This window comes from Triturus cristatus, chromosome 6 (assembly GCF_964204655.1).
Source record: "Triturus cristatus chromosome 6, aTriCri1.1, whole genome shotgun sequence".
Classification (NCBI taxonomy): Eukaryota; Metazoa; Chordata; class Amphibia; order Caudata; family Salamandridae; genus Triturus; species Triturus cristatus.
The window spans coordinates 1,369,417,312-1,369,433,622 of record NC_140589.1 but is presented as its reverse complement, the minus strand read 5'-3'; the positions used below and the strand labels follow the sequence as shown (position 1 = coordinate 1,369,433,622).

At 44.1% G+C, this 16,311-nt stretch overlaps 1 protein-coding gene across 1 annotated transcript in view; it reads left to right on the top strand.

The window, feature by feature from the left end:
- The first annotated feature begins 363 nt into the window (after positions 1-363).
- VRK2 (VRK serine/threonine kinase 2) overlaps positions 364-16,311 on the top strand; it is a 370,448-nt gene continuing 354,500 nt past the window's right edge. Inside the window, exon 1 of the mRNA XM_085612369.1 lies at positions 364-556. The gene's annotated coding sequence lies outside the window, so the exon portion shown is untranslated. The remainder of the gene's footprint in view (positions 557-16,311) is intronic.

Below are 16,311 nucleotides of genomic sequence, written 5' to 3'. Positions count from 1 at the left end.
AACGGGGGGCTGAAAAAGATTTCGGGGGGGGCTGAAAAAGATTTCGGGGGCTAAGTCTTCCAGCCATAGGCAGAGTGGCTGTAAGAAGGGGAGAAAACGCAACAAAAGCCTCGTTAACGAGTAAATGGTCTTTTAAAGACCTGTGAAGTACTCGGGTCCGGCTGCAATTAGACGGACGCCAGCCCGCGAGGCTGTCTCAGCCGGGCTGACACACATGAGGGAGGGGGGGGGGGGGGGGGGGGGCTGAAGCCCGATGAGCCCAATGGGTGTTGCGCGCCTGGGTCGAAGTCCGATTGAACGGCTGTATCTTCTTCTCCGCCCCTGGGCGGGACTCTTCGTCACTCTCTGCAGCCTTCTGGCTCAGGTGGCGGAAGTTCGCCGGCTTCTGTGTCCCGCCTGGGCCTGTCATGTGACATACTAGAGGGAAAAGAGCTGTATTGCTGATGGAAAAGCGCGAACAGCTGGGTCCACAGACTTAAGAGAGGCGGACGCAGGGAACTGGCAGGTGCAGCTCGAACGTTCTCCGAGGGAACCGGAAGAGCGAACCCCGCAGCCGGTCAGTAGCACAGTTGTCTCACAAATCACGCTTACTGCGATGGTACTTCAGTGAAATGTAGCCAGCTTAATTGACATTTCAGTAGGTAGGAGCACTGCGGCGCTGTACTCAAGCAGTGTAACGTCACTTGCGGAAGAAGTATTATTGGAAGATGCACACAAGGTAGTGCTGCAAATGGAAAAAAAATACTGCTGTTGCCCATCACCACCTGTGGCAGTCAGGACTTTACGTGGGATGAAAAGGGCGGGATCGGAGGGCAGGGGACTTCTCTAAAAGGGGCGCGGCCAATTAAAAATGGGCGGGGCGTAAGTTTGTAAGCACTGCATTCTCTTTTATTTTTGTCAATGTCTTGGCAACTGTATTCCTCCTTCAAATACATTTGCACTGAATAATTATTGCAACCGTAATTAAGAGGCCATTGTTCTGTATGCCTGCAGAGAGGCCAAATATTGTATGACAATATGTCCAAATTCTGAACTAGGGTGATCAACTGGCATGGGTCCAAATTCAGGAGGGTGAGTGTAAAAATTCAGGACAGAGGGTCAAAATTGTGGACAAAAATTCAGGACAGGAGGTTAAAATTCAGGACAAAACTTAGGGACAAAGGGTACGTTTTACAGACCCCCCGGAGGAGGTCGTGCAATAGTATATAAGTAAGTAAATAGACAACCACTTACGTACAAGTCAAAATAAGTTTATATTAGGTTGAGACAATCGTGCATTTCACAGTTTTTCAGTATGCCCGCACTTGCTACCTTAGACGATTCAAATCTTGCTCTGGCAGATACATTAGTCACTAAAAAATGGTGAATCACACCAGAATATAAGTGAGGCTGCTTTATTGTGGATTGAAATTTACTGGATATACAAGGAACTTTGCAGTGCCAGCCCCCAGTAACAAAGCCGCCCCCCCTTTCCAGACACCCAGGCAAATACCTGATGCCCGGTCCAGCCAGTCTGGCCTTGCTACCACCCTCCAAAGGTGCCCCTCATCCTCACCAAGACCGTCTCTCGTGTATTTAATTTCTTTTATAGTGTTACTCGTACCAAGTATGTAGGGCAGGGTGTCGGAGTGTGTTACATCCCACACATAATATATAGAGACAATGACTCATATAAACGTGAAAGCCAGTGCATAGGAAATGTTACTTAAGATAATGGGTGCTACAAGGTGTAATCATTCTGTTTTCTGTCCTTCCATCTGTGTGCCCATCTATATCCAAACATATTCAACCATTTGCAAACCTATCCACCATGTATCCTTCCATCCATCATTTCACTCATCCATCCATCCCTCCATCCACCTTTTCACTCATCCGTCCCATTATTCATTCATCCACCCTTTCACCCCATCCATCCGTACACTCAACTATCCACTCTTCCACCCATCCATCTATTCACTTATCCATCCAGCCATTTACCCTTTCACCCATCCTTTCACCTACTCATCCATCCACCCAGTCACTTATCCTTCCACCCATTCCCCCTTTCAGTCATTCATCTTCCCTTTCTCTCCAGGGATGTGGAATTCCTATAGCCCGACGCCCAAGACATATTGTTTGGGGTCAAGGGCAACAAGTTTTCATGTGTATTTTGTCCTTGGGACAAGTAGGCCCATCACAAACCTTTTGACTGCCAGTTTACAGTAGCACATTATGGATCAGGGAAAGGCATTGCCCGAAGTTAAGGAAATATTTGTGTTTGTGTGAGAACACTGTTCAAACTTGTATTTATGGTTCATTAATGCAAAACCTTTATTATTAGGGCGAGCGATCTAAGTACATGTTGTTAACTCAGACTGTACTGCTGACAGTGGTTCCAGACTGTACTGCTGACAGTGGTTCCAGTATAAAAATGTGTTCACATGTTTTCAATGTGTAGCTATATGAGACTATGTAGACTGCTTCCAGAATGCTCTCTTATTAGATGCAAATATATGCAGAAGCTTGAAAGCAAGATCCTCACTGAGCTCACCTGCAGGGAGTGCCGCTTTGTTCTCCCTCTTACCTTCCTGCTTGTTGAGCCTACGCCTCGCGGCCCCCGCTTCGCGGGTACCGCTCGCAGGCTAAGGGTTTTGCCAAAACTTCTGTTTCTGGACCCCCCTGAGTGCATTGGAGCACCAACGCGACCTCGTGGAGCAAGCGACTGCATCACAAGGCTGAGGCGGGACTGCGAGGACCAGCGTGCAGCGCGGCGCTGATCGGCCGCAGCTGGTCCTCTTCCCGCCCCCCCATCAATATAGTCATCACGGGGTGTGTGCAGCATTGGAATCCTCACTGAGCTCACCTGCAGGGAGTGCCGCTTTGTTCTCCCTCTTACCTTCCTGCTTGTTGAGCCTACGCCTCGCGGCCCCCGCTTCGCGGGTACCGCTCGCAGGCTAAGGGTTTTGCCAAAACTTCTGTTTCTGGACCCCCCTGAGTGCATTGGAGCACCAACGCGACCTCGTGGAGCAAGCGACTGCATCACAAGGCTGAGGCGGGACTGCGAGGACCAGCGTGCAGCGCGGCGCTGATCGGCCGCAGCTGGTCCTCTTCCCGCCCCCCCATCAATATAGTCATCACGGGGTGTGTGCAGCATTGGAATCCTCACTGAGCTCACCTGCAGGGAGTGCCGCTTTGTTCTCCCTCTTACCTTCCTGCTTGTTGAGCCTACGCCTCGCGGCCCCCGCTTCGCGGGTACCGCTCGCAGGCTAAGGGTTTTGCCAAAACTTCTGTTTCTGGACCCCCCTGAGTGCATTGGAGCACCAACGCGACCTCGTGGAGCAAGCGACTGCATCACAAGGCTGAGGCGGGACTGCGAGGACCAGCGTGCAGCGCGGCGCTGATCGGCCGCAGCTGGTCCTCTTCCCGCCCCCCCATCAATATAGTCATCACGGGGTGTGTGCAGCATTGGAATCCTCACTGAGCTCACCTGCAGGGAGTGCCGCTTTGTTCTCCCTCTTACCTTCCTGCTTGTTGAGCCTACGCCTCGCGGCCCCCGCTTCGCGGGTACCGCTCGCAGGCTAAGGGTTTTGCCAAAACTTCTGTTTCTGGACCCCCCTGAGTGCATTGGAGCACCAACGCGACCTCGTGGAGCAAGCGACTGCATCACAAGGCTGAGGCGGGACTGCGAGGACCAGCGTGCAGCGCGGCGCTGATCGGCCGCAGCTGGTCCTCTTCCCGCCCCTCCACCTGACCTTCTTATTTAATTTGTGGTAGCAACGCGCACGCGGGACGCGCACGGGGCTAAGACCGGGGCGAAGACCGGGGCGAAGACCGGGCAAAGAGCGGGCCGTTTAAGGCCGTTCAAGGACGGCTGAGGACGGTCCTGGCCTTGAACCCCTGCCTTTTCGTCCTTAATCATCATTAAACGTCCAAGGTAGGCGGAATTGTGTCCTGTACTTTCGTATAACAACATCAGCGGCCGCCCTCCAGCTATTACACCATTCTCTATTGACCCTGTGTTACAGATGTCGGCCATGCGCAATAGAACCAGAAGTTGTGCGAAAAAAGCTACGGTGGTTGCACAGGTGACAGGACCTATAGATCTTTTCATTTCCCGTGTACATGAGACTATTGATCAAAGCATTGTTTTACTGGAAAAAAGAGTCTCCATGGATCTTGCAAATGCTAAGCGCTCATCCTTGGGTTCTCTTGCTAATGCTAAATCACCCGCTTTGCAGTCTTCGAATATTTGTTCCCTACCCCCAACCATGCCCACTAATAATGCTCCGATTGTACCAAATACTGTTGATTTATTGGTTGCCCCATCAGACTCGGACCCGTCTTTTGTTGATCTGGAGGTTACACCAGATCTAGAGGCCTGTCAGTCACCTGGCAAAGCGGCTCCGAGTCTGAGCGGGTTTAATGATGTGGTAACAGCTCCTGTACCTATAGTTTCTCGGGGAAGGGTTACCAATCTCCCAAAGGCTATATCTAAGAGTAAAAACAAAGTAAAAGTAACAGTTAGGAATCATAATTTGATTTCCCCCACTCCACAAATGACATCAGGCATTCCTTGCTGGGTGCAAAACATGGTAACAGATTTAAAACTGGACCTTGAAGCCACAATAGCAGCACAAATCAAGCCTTTAATCTCCAAACTGGACAGGCTTACGTCTTTAATACATTCGAAATGGCCACACAAAACGAATGGGCAAGGGCCTGATCAGCCACAAGGGATTACAGAAGCAGCCCCTAAATGTTCATCATGTATCCAGCCCCCTAAAGATGTATTAAACAACGTTCAAGTAACCGTAGCCCCCGGGAACCCAGTTATATCTCATTTGTTGCAAACAGGGAATAATTCTGTTCAATCCACAACTATACCCACTCCGAAGGTGGTGGGTTCTATTTTGACTCACCAACACTCTGTTGTTGGTAATAATACCACCACTATTCAAGTAAAAGATGTTGTAGGGAAATCTAATACCCCTTTAGTACCTCTTCCTACGAACAAACCTGAAGGTCCTAAGCCAAAGCAGGCACGTTTTAGGTCAATTAATCTACCACCAGAGGTTTCCCCTTTTGTGGTTGTGTTGACAGCAGTCCCCCCGTTGAAGGAGGGAGTAAAAGAAACTTACGTTGAGCTAAGAAATAAATGTGCTCAATGGTTCCACTTACATAAACCTCTACCTAACAATATGAACGGTGAAATTCTTACTGTACGTAGAGGGGACTGGGTGGGCAGAAGCAAGAAAACAATAGTAGGGGATGTAATTACAGTTAATTTTAGAGATATAGGGGCAGCTAGTTATATATGTAATGCACCCAACAGTGGTCCTGCGACTCAAATTAACCCACTCCCTTTGTCTTATTTTTTACCGATGCCTTCAAGACCAAACCCTCCTTGTTCCACTTTCCAAAGTAATAGAGGATCTGTGTATCCCCCGCAACATGTTACTAAACCCTGGCAGCAACCACTACACCCTTCTTCTTTTTTTCCACATTATGTTAATTTTCACCAGCAGCCATTACATGCTCCATCTTTTCCCCTGCACCATGTTAATCCTCAATGGCAACATCCTCCCCATTTTCCACCACCCCTATTTCAGCCTGCCCATCAGTGGCAGCAACCCTTTCAGCCACTACAACCAGTTAAACCCCAGTGGCAACAAACATGGCAGGACTTGCCCCCTTCCCAAGATCCCTTGTACTCACAACTTGCCCATCCTAACAGATATGCTGTGTTGGACGAGGTAGATTGACTCAGCTCTACTGTAGCTTTGGATTTAAACATCTCTACGTCCTATTTAGATATGGCGAGTGCTTCTCCAGTTACACCTTTAGCCGCACTTCCCGAACCCCCAATGGTGTCATCGCTAATACCCCTCTCGCGTTTAGAAAATAGGGATAGCCTTGATGCATGTACAGCTACTGTTACCCCCAGATTAAGCCCAGATATCATCTCTCGGGAAGATGGTCCTACTCTATTACGAACAACTCAGCCAGAGTCGTCTGTTGTTGGCGATTCTGGTAAACCAGCAGGACTCTCTCTTGTTTCCTGGAACATCGCTGGCCTTGCCAGCAAACTAGGTACACCCTTCTGGACCAGTTTTTTGGGGGAGGGATTGGACCTAATTTTGTTGCAGGAAACTTGGTGTCTGGACCCCATTAACATCGAAGGGTACGCATCTTACTGTCTTAGAGCCACCAAATCTAGCTCGGGTAGGGCTAAGGGGGGCCTTTTGTTGCTTTTATCTACCAAGCTGTGTGATTGTATGGTTAAATACAGCACGACAGTTGGGACCCATAGCCAAGTTATAAGGGTGGAGTGCAGGAAGAATATTGATTTAGTTGTAATAAATTTCTACAACAATATCTTTGATGCTACCAGAGGGGATATTTTACCGCCTCTAGAAAGGGAAATTACCAAAGCCCTTGGTATTTCGAAAAGAAAGGCCGAGGTTGTCTGGGCAGGGGATTTTAACCTGCAGCCCTGCCATTTGTCTAACGGGAACATCTGCGGCTTTGGTGCAGCAATGAGTAGTCATTGGGGGGGTTTGGGTGTGAGGGAGGATTCTCCTCACTTCCAACATTGCAGTTATGGTTCCACATTAAACAATATGCTAGTCACACTAGACATGACCCTGTTAAACTGTAACATAAACAACCAGGCAATAATATGCCCTACATTTACAGGCAGAGATGCAGGATCATTTATAGATCATATTCTGTTGTCTAGCAGTGGAGACTTTACCGATCTGTATGTAAATGAAGAAAGTCTCAGCGACCATAACAGCCTTCGTGTTACCCTTCTGGGGCATGGTACCTCAACAGTTTCAGGTGGAAAATGTTCAACTGACTTAGTACCTATTAGACCGAAGGGTCTAAGGATTAAATGGACTGGATTAAATTCTAAGGTTAAGCAGAAGGAGGTTCTTACTAGTTGTAAGAACCAAATTAGTTTCTGTTTGGATGATGACTGTGACTCAGGCTGCCTATTAGCTCACTTTGTCTCCATGAATAGTATTATTGATGGTATTTTTACTAAGGCCCCGTTATCCAATAGTGGTCCGAAGCAGGGGTGGTTCGATAAGACCTGTATAGTCGCCCTCCGTGATTTAAAGAATGCTTTAGGCACCAAACCACGCGATAAGACGGATATACAATATTTTAGGGCTAGATATAAAATAGCAATCAATACTAGGAAAAGGGTACTACAGATTGAGGCGTGGGATAAGTTGAAGGAAGCAGCCGAGACCAAAAACTGCAAACTGTATTGGGAAACAATTAACAGCCCGTTTCTCCATAAAGAAGATGTTCCAGAATTAACATCTTATGTGGCATGTAGCGATTGGGTCAGTCATTTTTCCAAAATTTTCAATCCAGAAGGGTTATCCCTTGAGTCACTGTCACCTGAGTCTACCCCATGGCTACCCCTCCCGTTGGGAATAACATTAGAAGAAAGCCATGAAGCAATTTCTTTAAGCAAAGGAGGTAAGGCCCCTGGCCCCGATGGGGTCCCGCTGGATTTATACAAAGATGAACCAGCTTTATGGGCTCCCATCCTGGCGAGGATATTTAATTGCGCGGCAGAAACTAATTTCCCGTCTACTTGGGGTCAATCGGTCATTATTCCTCTACATAAGAAAGGTGATAAATCAGAGGCCTCTAACTACCGTCCAATTTCATTATTGGACGCCTCTGTAAAGGTGATGAGTAGGATTTTGCTCAGGAGGCTGGAAGATTGGGCAGCTGATTTTAACATCTTAACTAGAGTCCAATATGGCTTTCGGAAAGGCCTGGGCACATTGGACCAATGTGTAAATTTGGACCTTTTAATTAACAAATATACTGTGGCTAAAAATGGCAACCTCTTTTTATGTTTTGCTGATTTGAGCAGCGCTTTTGATTTGGTTAACCACACCATCCTTTGGGAGGTTTTGCTAGATGCAGGGGCTCCGAGGGAAATAGTTCATTTTTTAGCTAGACTTTACGAAAAACTCTCCTGTAAGGTCCGCTATGGCACCCTTGGCGAATGTACCCCGTTTTTCAAAGTGTCTCGGGGCATACGCCAGGGATGCGTTTTGGCCCCGTTGTTATTTTCCCTCTTTATTAATGATGTCGACCGTTCCTTGGTTGACATCCCAGCAGATGCCCCCCTGATTGGTGGTAAACCTGTTCCGCTGTTACTTTACGCGGACGACGCTGTTCTTTTATCCCGAACACAGATGGGCCTTCAGCGCCTAATCGATAATTTTATGCAGTTTATTCAAGCTAGGCGGCTCCGCGTGAACAAAACTAAGACGTATGTTATGTCATGCGGTCGGGCAGCTAAGCAGGTAAAGCATACCTTTTTCCTGGATAAGGAAAAGTTGACTCCTGTTAAGTCCTTTTGTTATCTAGGAATTACATTTAACAATAGCGGGTCTTGGACCTCGGAATTTGATTCTATCAGACTAAAAATGCTGCGGTCTACTTGCAGTATTTTTCGTTTTGCCTCTAAACTTGGCTCACAAAGCATTTTAGACATGATGAACATATACAATGTTTGTTGCGTCTCCTCTGCACTGTATGGGGCAGGTGTATGGGGCCATAGTGTGGGTATATCCCTGCAGAAGGAGGAAAATAAGTTTTTAAGGAGGTTGTTATGTGTTCCCCCTTCTGCCTCCATTCTGCTGATCCATGAAGAAGTCGGGATCGAGTTTATTTCTGACTTAGCAGCAGTCCGGCCACTTTTATTGTGGCGTTCTATTTGGGCTAAACCAGAGACTCGATTTACTCAGGATATTATTCTTGATTGTATAGGCTTGGACCACTCTTCACGCATACAGTGGTTGAGATACATCCACCGTCGGTATCTCCTTCTTTTTAATATTGATGTGTTCCGTGAGCCTGAAGAGGTTGTTTCTATCTCTAAAAAAGAAATTAAGACAACGTTTCTAAACTTCAGAAAAGCAGAGCGAGATAAAATTTCTGGCAATCTTATTACCGTGAAATTTTATAAAGATTTAAATCTAACTTCGGGGTTCCAATCCTATCTTGTGTATGTGACCCGTCCCTCTCATCAGTATGTTTTAACACGTGTCAGATTGGGTATTGTTCACCATCTGGTTGCATTTCCAAACACAAGAACCAGTTCAGATATACCCTGTCCGTGTGACAGTATTTCTCGGCAGAATAGTTGCCACTTTTTACTTTTCTGTAAATTTTTTCATTTTCTCAGGTTAAAATACCTTAAGCCAATTTTTATTAAATATAATATTCGTACTACAGAAACAGCACTGATACTTTTATCCTCATTAGAGAACGAGGAGATCTGTTTTTTTCTGGCTACTTTTATTCTGAAGTGTACAGCTGTCAGGAAAAGTATTGTACTATAATATTTTTATACTTACCTGTCTGTACCTATGTTATACAGCTGCCAGGTATTGTATTATGCCGCTATTACTGTTTACATTCCTGTCTGTATATATACGCCTTCAAGTTTTATACCAATTTCTGTAATTAAGGTATTATTCTTATTTGTTGATGTCCACAGTATATTATGATTATTTATAAATTTTGATGTACAGCTGCCAGGAAAGGCCCATTGAGTAATCCCTACTGATCTCCTGTCTGTTCATTTACGAATGTCTTGCATTTTATAATAGTACGTTGACTCAAAATGGCAAGATTACTTATTAATTGTTGCACTTCAGTCTTTTGCACAACGTCTTACCATCTTTTCTTATAAGTGTTCATATGGTGATTTTAAACATTTTAACTATGTATCTTCTGCTTGTATGATTTGTATGTACAAATCGAATAAAAGCTTTAAATTGAATTGAATTGAATTGAAAGCAAGATTAATGATTATTTGCTTTCAAAATAATATGTTCACAAAAAAATGCTAAAACATTTAGCTAAACTATTGTAATATTTTACGTTTTTTTGCAGCATCATTTAGTAAAATGTGTTGCTGTATGCTAGTATTTCCAAATAATCTTCAGAACGGAAAATTAGTGTAACCAGTTTTATAAGATTATGGGAAACATAAAAATAAACAAGCATTGGTAAAGTTAATAGGTCTGAAATTGTTGGTCATTCTTTTGGTTTCGTCAATGCGTGACTTGTTTTGGCATGTTTTTGTAAAACTTTATTGGTGTGGGAGCTGCCGGGCCCTCTATAACAAACATTGGCAAAAGCCAAAATTGTTTTGGTCTCAAAAAGCATACATTGCCACAGTGGTTCCTGGCACTGAACAAAACAACTGTGTTGATTATGCTCCTTGTGAAAGAACAGAATGCTGTCACTCACAGTGAGGCTAGCCGATCGACCGAAAGAGACAATTTTAATAAACACAAAAAGTCAAGGTTAACGCTCTCATGTCCTTGCATTAAGGGCAGATATACGGCTTTCGTGAATTCACAAGACTTTACAGAAGTAGGCCAAGAACTAGTAGTCCTAGAAAATATTTGTGAACTGCATTTTAGCATGGGCAAATATCCAGGTGTAGATTTGCTCATGCGAAAATATGAGTGTTTGCAAGTTCACTTTCCCTCCAACCAATTTTATCCCAACCCTGGAAGATGTTTCAGGTTTGTCATTGTCAGGAGTAAATTTGCAACCTTTCTCAGTATGGGAAAAGATTAGAGAAGAGTTGGTGAAAACCATTAAAACATGCAAGTTAATAGGTTTGCACAGACTCAAAAGGGCATTCCAAATCTGGAACCGTTGCTTACTATTACCTTCAGCACCAGTATGTAAATCTGCGGAAACGTGGCAACATAAGGGAATTGCTAGAATTCAAACCCTACTATGAAAGGAGCCCTGGCATAATCAGAGAGGCTTTTTCGGAGCTCTTATATAATGAGATTTCTGCCATAATTTGTCACCACATAACATGGCACAAAAGGGACAAATAGATTTTGTTACAGGACAAGTAGATTTATGAAGCAACTTGCCCTATGGACCAGTAGATATTTTATTAAATTCCACACCCCTGCTCTCTCTCCATCCCCTTTTACTTATCCATCCATCCTTCCACCCATCTGCTCATCCATTCATGAATCCATCTATTGACCCTATTACTCATCAATCCATCCACTCATCCATCTATCCGTTCTCTCATCCGTCCACCCTTTCACTTCTTCACTCATCTATCCATCTACCCCCCTTTCACTCCCTCATCCATACACACTTTCACTTATCAATCCATCCTTCCTTTCACTCATTCATCCACCCATTCACCTGCCCATCATCTACCCTTTCACTCATCCATCCATCCTTTCACTCACCCATCCACCCATTTACCCATCCATCTACTCTTCCACCCATACATCCATCTATTTACCTTTTCTATCATCCATCCTTCCACTCTCACTCATCCATCCATCCTTTCTTTCATTATCCATTCACCCTTTCATTCATCCTTTCACTAAACCATCCTGCTATTCATACATTCCTTCACTTATTTACTCACCCACCTTTTCACATTAAGAGCTGAGCCTTTGTCTGCAGAGTTGCAGACAGAAGAGGCCCATCAAGGATTTCACCTCGCTGTAGTTCATAAAGTAAGGGGTGGGGTGGGGGAGGGTTCACTATGCCCCTGCACATAGGCAGTCTGAAAACTTGGAAGTCATGAGTCATGCATGATGCACAGTGCCTGGAAGTGAGGTGACTTGGTGTTGTTTCAAGGGCTTTAAGTGGGGTAAAAAAATCTGGGGGGTCTCTTCAAAGGGGTTGTTCGATGTAATTAAGGGCGTGGCTTAAAAAATTTAGGCTAAAAATCTGTGCTTAGCATAGTGTTCCGCCCAACTGGTATTATGTTGTTTCTGTCATTGCATCCAGATATATAATACAGCAAGTATCATTACACCAACAAGAAGCCAGGACTATTGTCTTTGCCAATGGTTGTTAGTTGCTTAAAATAAAAAAGCAGCAACCATGGCTTTGTTGAATATAATATTGAAAATGCGTCCGTTCTAAAATGATGAGACAGTGAAAGAACTATAACCTGTTCTTTTTAACTTGTTTCACAGGCTTCTTTATATAAACTGTTTTCTCATGTTGCAGCATGGGAGGTTTACCTTTTATCCATCTAACAGAATGCCTTGCTGTACACTAAGGCAGGAGGAGGTCGCCACATGCTGTAACAGCCCAGACTGCCCCATTGTCATTCTGTGTGTGGCAATTAGCCGGCATACAGAATGACAATGGGCGGGGTGGGGCAGCTCTTGTGCTATAGGAGTTAAGAGTGCGAGGCGGCCCTATCAGGGAGCTGAGGCTTCTGGCAGGGGAGGAGTGCGGTCCCCTGTAATGGCCATAATTACGGACAAAAGGGTCAGTGACAGGGATACTTGCGGATAACTGACGTGAGGTCCAAATTACAGACAATCCGTGAAATTGGTCATCCGATTCTGAACACTTTTTGACCCACAGACCGGCACACTGAGATCCTCACAGTGCCTTAAGCCTCCACTCCAGAGCTCCCTCTCAATCGTGGCCTGTTAAAAACACCTAATGATAACTCGGGTTAAAGAATGCTCTATCCAAGCAAAGTATGCCGCAAAAACAACAATTCGGAAACCTAATTTCATGGAAATGGTTAACACTCTTGGGGAATGAAAAACGAAAAAATATAAATGGAAACTAAATCGTTGTTGTGAATTACCTTGACGTTTCTTACATTCAGTTGTTATCAGTGTTTTTGCCAGGCAAAAAGTAAAGGACCTGAATAAAAAGGCCATTTGTGACCACTTTCAATGTTTGTTTTTAATCACTACCATGGCTCAGACCCGGCCCTCGTTGATCCCTGGTGGCAGTCATCAGTGGCAGCACCAGGAGGAGCAGAATGAGTGACTGTCACTTAATGATTTTTTTAGGTCGAGCATTCATGACCTCTTCTCTATACTTTAGTACATATACTTTAGTATATACTTATATGTGTATGTACTTTGTGGGCTCTGGAGATCTGCCCTAGGACTGGTCTGCTTCCGCTTAGGGACTTTTTTTTTCTGTTCAACTGCCTCTATTTAACTTTCTTGATAGAAAACGACCAGCAGATGTCAGTAAAATACCAGCATCACTTTAGCATTCCCTAGATTCCAGTCCATAGAAAGTTTCTTCCACGAGCACCTGTAGACAATAATATTTTTTTAAAAATCTTGTATTTTCAGTGATATGACCACCGAAGGCCCTGCTTTTATATTAAAAACAGAGCTTTGGACTATACCATTTCCCGCTGAAAGGTAATATATCTCTCCATGTGTTCCCATACCTGGCATGTCACGCAGTTTGGTGCTTACTTTCCCTCCATGTTAAAGAACAGTAGATGTTTCAGCATCCAGGCTAATGCGCTGCATAGCTAAATACATATAAGGTCCCAAAGGCGAGACCGATTGCATTGCAAATGCTTGTTTTACTTTGCGCCCAAAGGAACACGTTAAAATGATTGTAAAGATGGTCTTGCTTTTGATCTTAGACTGCTCTTCCAGCTCACGTAACGGGTTAAGATTCACCATTATTCAGTTGGTGTCAGGGTGCTGAACTGGTAGGATACCTCTGGTGGTTAATGCGTTTGCGGAAGAGATTAGTGAGCGTTCTCTGGTTACACAGTTGAATATTCATAAATGTCTGAGCGTTAGTGTGCCTGCTATAAATGAGTGTAAGACACATTATGGTCAGCTAGCTACCATTGCCTATTTCCCCTCTGTTCTCTGTTGTCCATGTGCATGGTCCTGTCCCCTCCCTATTGCTTTCTATGGATTGTTGTGCTGCACTCCCGTCCCGCATGCGCTGTGTGGTGTATTGTGCTGCTGCAAACCCTGATGCCTGCCCTGTAGGGTCAGTTTGGTGCACCTCTCCATGTCCCTCCTGTCCTCTGTTATCCGAGTCTATGTCCCTACCCCAATTCCTCCTGCCTACCATGATCCAATGTACCATACTTGCGCACATTTTGAACTTGGTAAGAGGGAGATTTTGAAAAAAAACTGGGGTATTGATTTTCCCCTTTGAGTTGCATTGAAAAAGAGGAGATTGTAGACAGGAAACAGATCAAATAAAGCCCATTTAAGCTTAAAAACAATGACGTGTACTGGCTGAAACGGGTCTGTTGGCATGTATGGTTGTACTACCACTGCCTCTTCCTTCTGCCCACAATGGTCTATTATATTGCCACAGCCTCTCTTGCCAGTCCTGTATTGTTGGTTTGTTGCCCCTGCCCCCCTTTCCACTGCCCTCCATAGTCTGTTGTGCTGCCACTGCCATTCCTGCCTGCCCAATGTGGTCAAATTGTTGCCTCTGCACTCTCCTACCTGCCTTCAATTTTCATAGTCCATGCCCCTGGCCTCTGCCTCTCAACAGTATCCCAATGAACAACTAGATTGCTAACATTCTATATTTGTTTCAAAAGTGTGGAACGCCTAACGTCATCTTGATGTAATCAAAACTGTAATACCTAGAGTATTTCCTTTAGAAATTACATATATGAGAGGGTCTTATTTGCATCAAAATTATGGTTAGTGCTCTAAAAAACTAAAATGAGGACATATTTTCTGAGTTTTCAAATAGCGACAAAGAACTTTTAAATTATTTGTAATCTTTATGTTTTTTTTATCCAGTTGACCACTTGATTAAATGTTGCACCTAGGGGAGAGGGTGTGGTGTTACTTCCAGAGCTGCAGACTTTGCAACCGGGGAACCAGGTTGGAGTTTCTGCTTCAGCTCAACCTTCTGTGATTCTGGTCAAATCACTTAATCTCCCCATGTCTACAACCAAAATGAATTTGATCTTGTGTGATGTAACCAATGCTCGTGTAAAGCACTTCAATACCTGACAAGTCTGCACTATATAAACCTGCAAATACACAAAAAATAAGTGTTTTACACACTTCTGTCATTGGGCTACACGTGGGCTACATCTGGGTGATTATTTGTGCTGCATTTGGGCTCTTTTGTCTCTGGTGGCCATCTAGGGACATTTATTTGTTATGAAGTTTTCTAATTTCCTCATTTACTGCAGTCTCCTCAGTAGGAAATGCTTTCAGTTTTTTACTTTGATTCCATCAAGAAGGTATTCAGATATGTCACACATTTGCCATAAATTCTGAATGTTAGCACTCTAGTTGCTCATTAGATCACTGGAGTAAAGCTACTGCTCACTACGGAAGTCTGCTGCTGGTATTAAAAGTGTATGTTTCAGTCTGCATGTCAGAACATTTTTATGAAATAGAAGAGGATTTGAGAAGTCAAAATGTGCCCTCATTTTTCTTTCTATAGCAATAATCATACTTTCTATAGCAAAATGATCCCCCTAATTTTGTTCCTTTTTAAATTAAATGTTTTAAGAGTTACCACTTTATTCCAACCAGGATGGCTTCAGATGTGCCATACGTTTGTCATAAGTAGGACTGTTAGCGCTCTAGTTGTTCTTTAGAAAACTCTGGGAAGCTGCAGTAGAACACAAAGGAATCAACTGACAGTCTCTCTGCGCTTGTTTGATGTACACATGGTAAAATCACCTTAGAACACACCACAATTCCTAAAATGAGTATGGTACCATCAACAAATGATTTATAATGTAACTAAAGTCTTAAAACCTTCTATTAACTGCAATGCTTTTTAATGAGGTGCTATCATGTATATTGGTCCCAAGATGGCTGCCAACACTTCTTGGATGAAGTGCTGACAGCCAATCAGATCTCACGATGAGATGTGTGGTTAGGCTCCGCCCAGATATATATGTGATTTTACTTTTGATTTTCTCAGGAACTACTGAACGGATTTACACCATTTAAGCAAAAGGCACGAGTTCGAACTGAGGACTACCTCTTTGCCAAATTTGGTGTAATTCCGTTCAGCAAATCGGGCTGTAGCTGCGTCAACAGGTCCTATGGGAAAATGCATGGGGAAAATGTGTTTTGGGACCCCCCTTTTTTCTCGGCCCCCGCTTGACGAATCACCGTGAAATTTTCAGGATAGGAGCGGACCGGAGCTGGCCAAAAGTTTGGAAAATTTCGCGAAGATTCATCAATCGACGCCAACGTTATTCCAAATAGAATGTTGCGTATTTCCTATGGAAAATAGGTCCTAACTATAACTACCTACTGGCGACTGCCAGTAGGTAATATATATACGCAGACTAAATCATACTACAATACATTTTAAAATTTCTACTATGTTTTATGTAACCCAAATCCATATAAAGTTACAAATAAGGTCACAGCAAAACAAACATTGGATCTGTCGGTTCTATTAACATTGGCCATAACAGTAGGTAGACTCACAATTTCCCTAGAGAAAACATGATCAAACCTAAAAGAAATGATACAATTTACTACTGAAAGGATATTG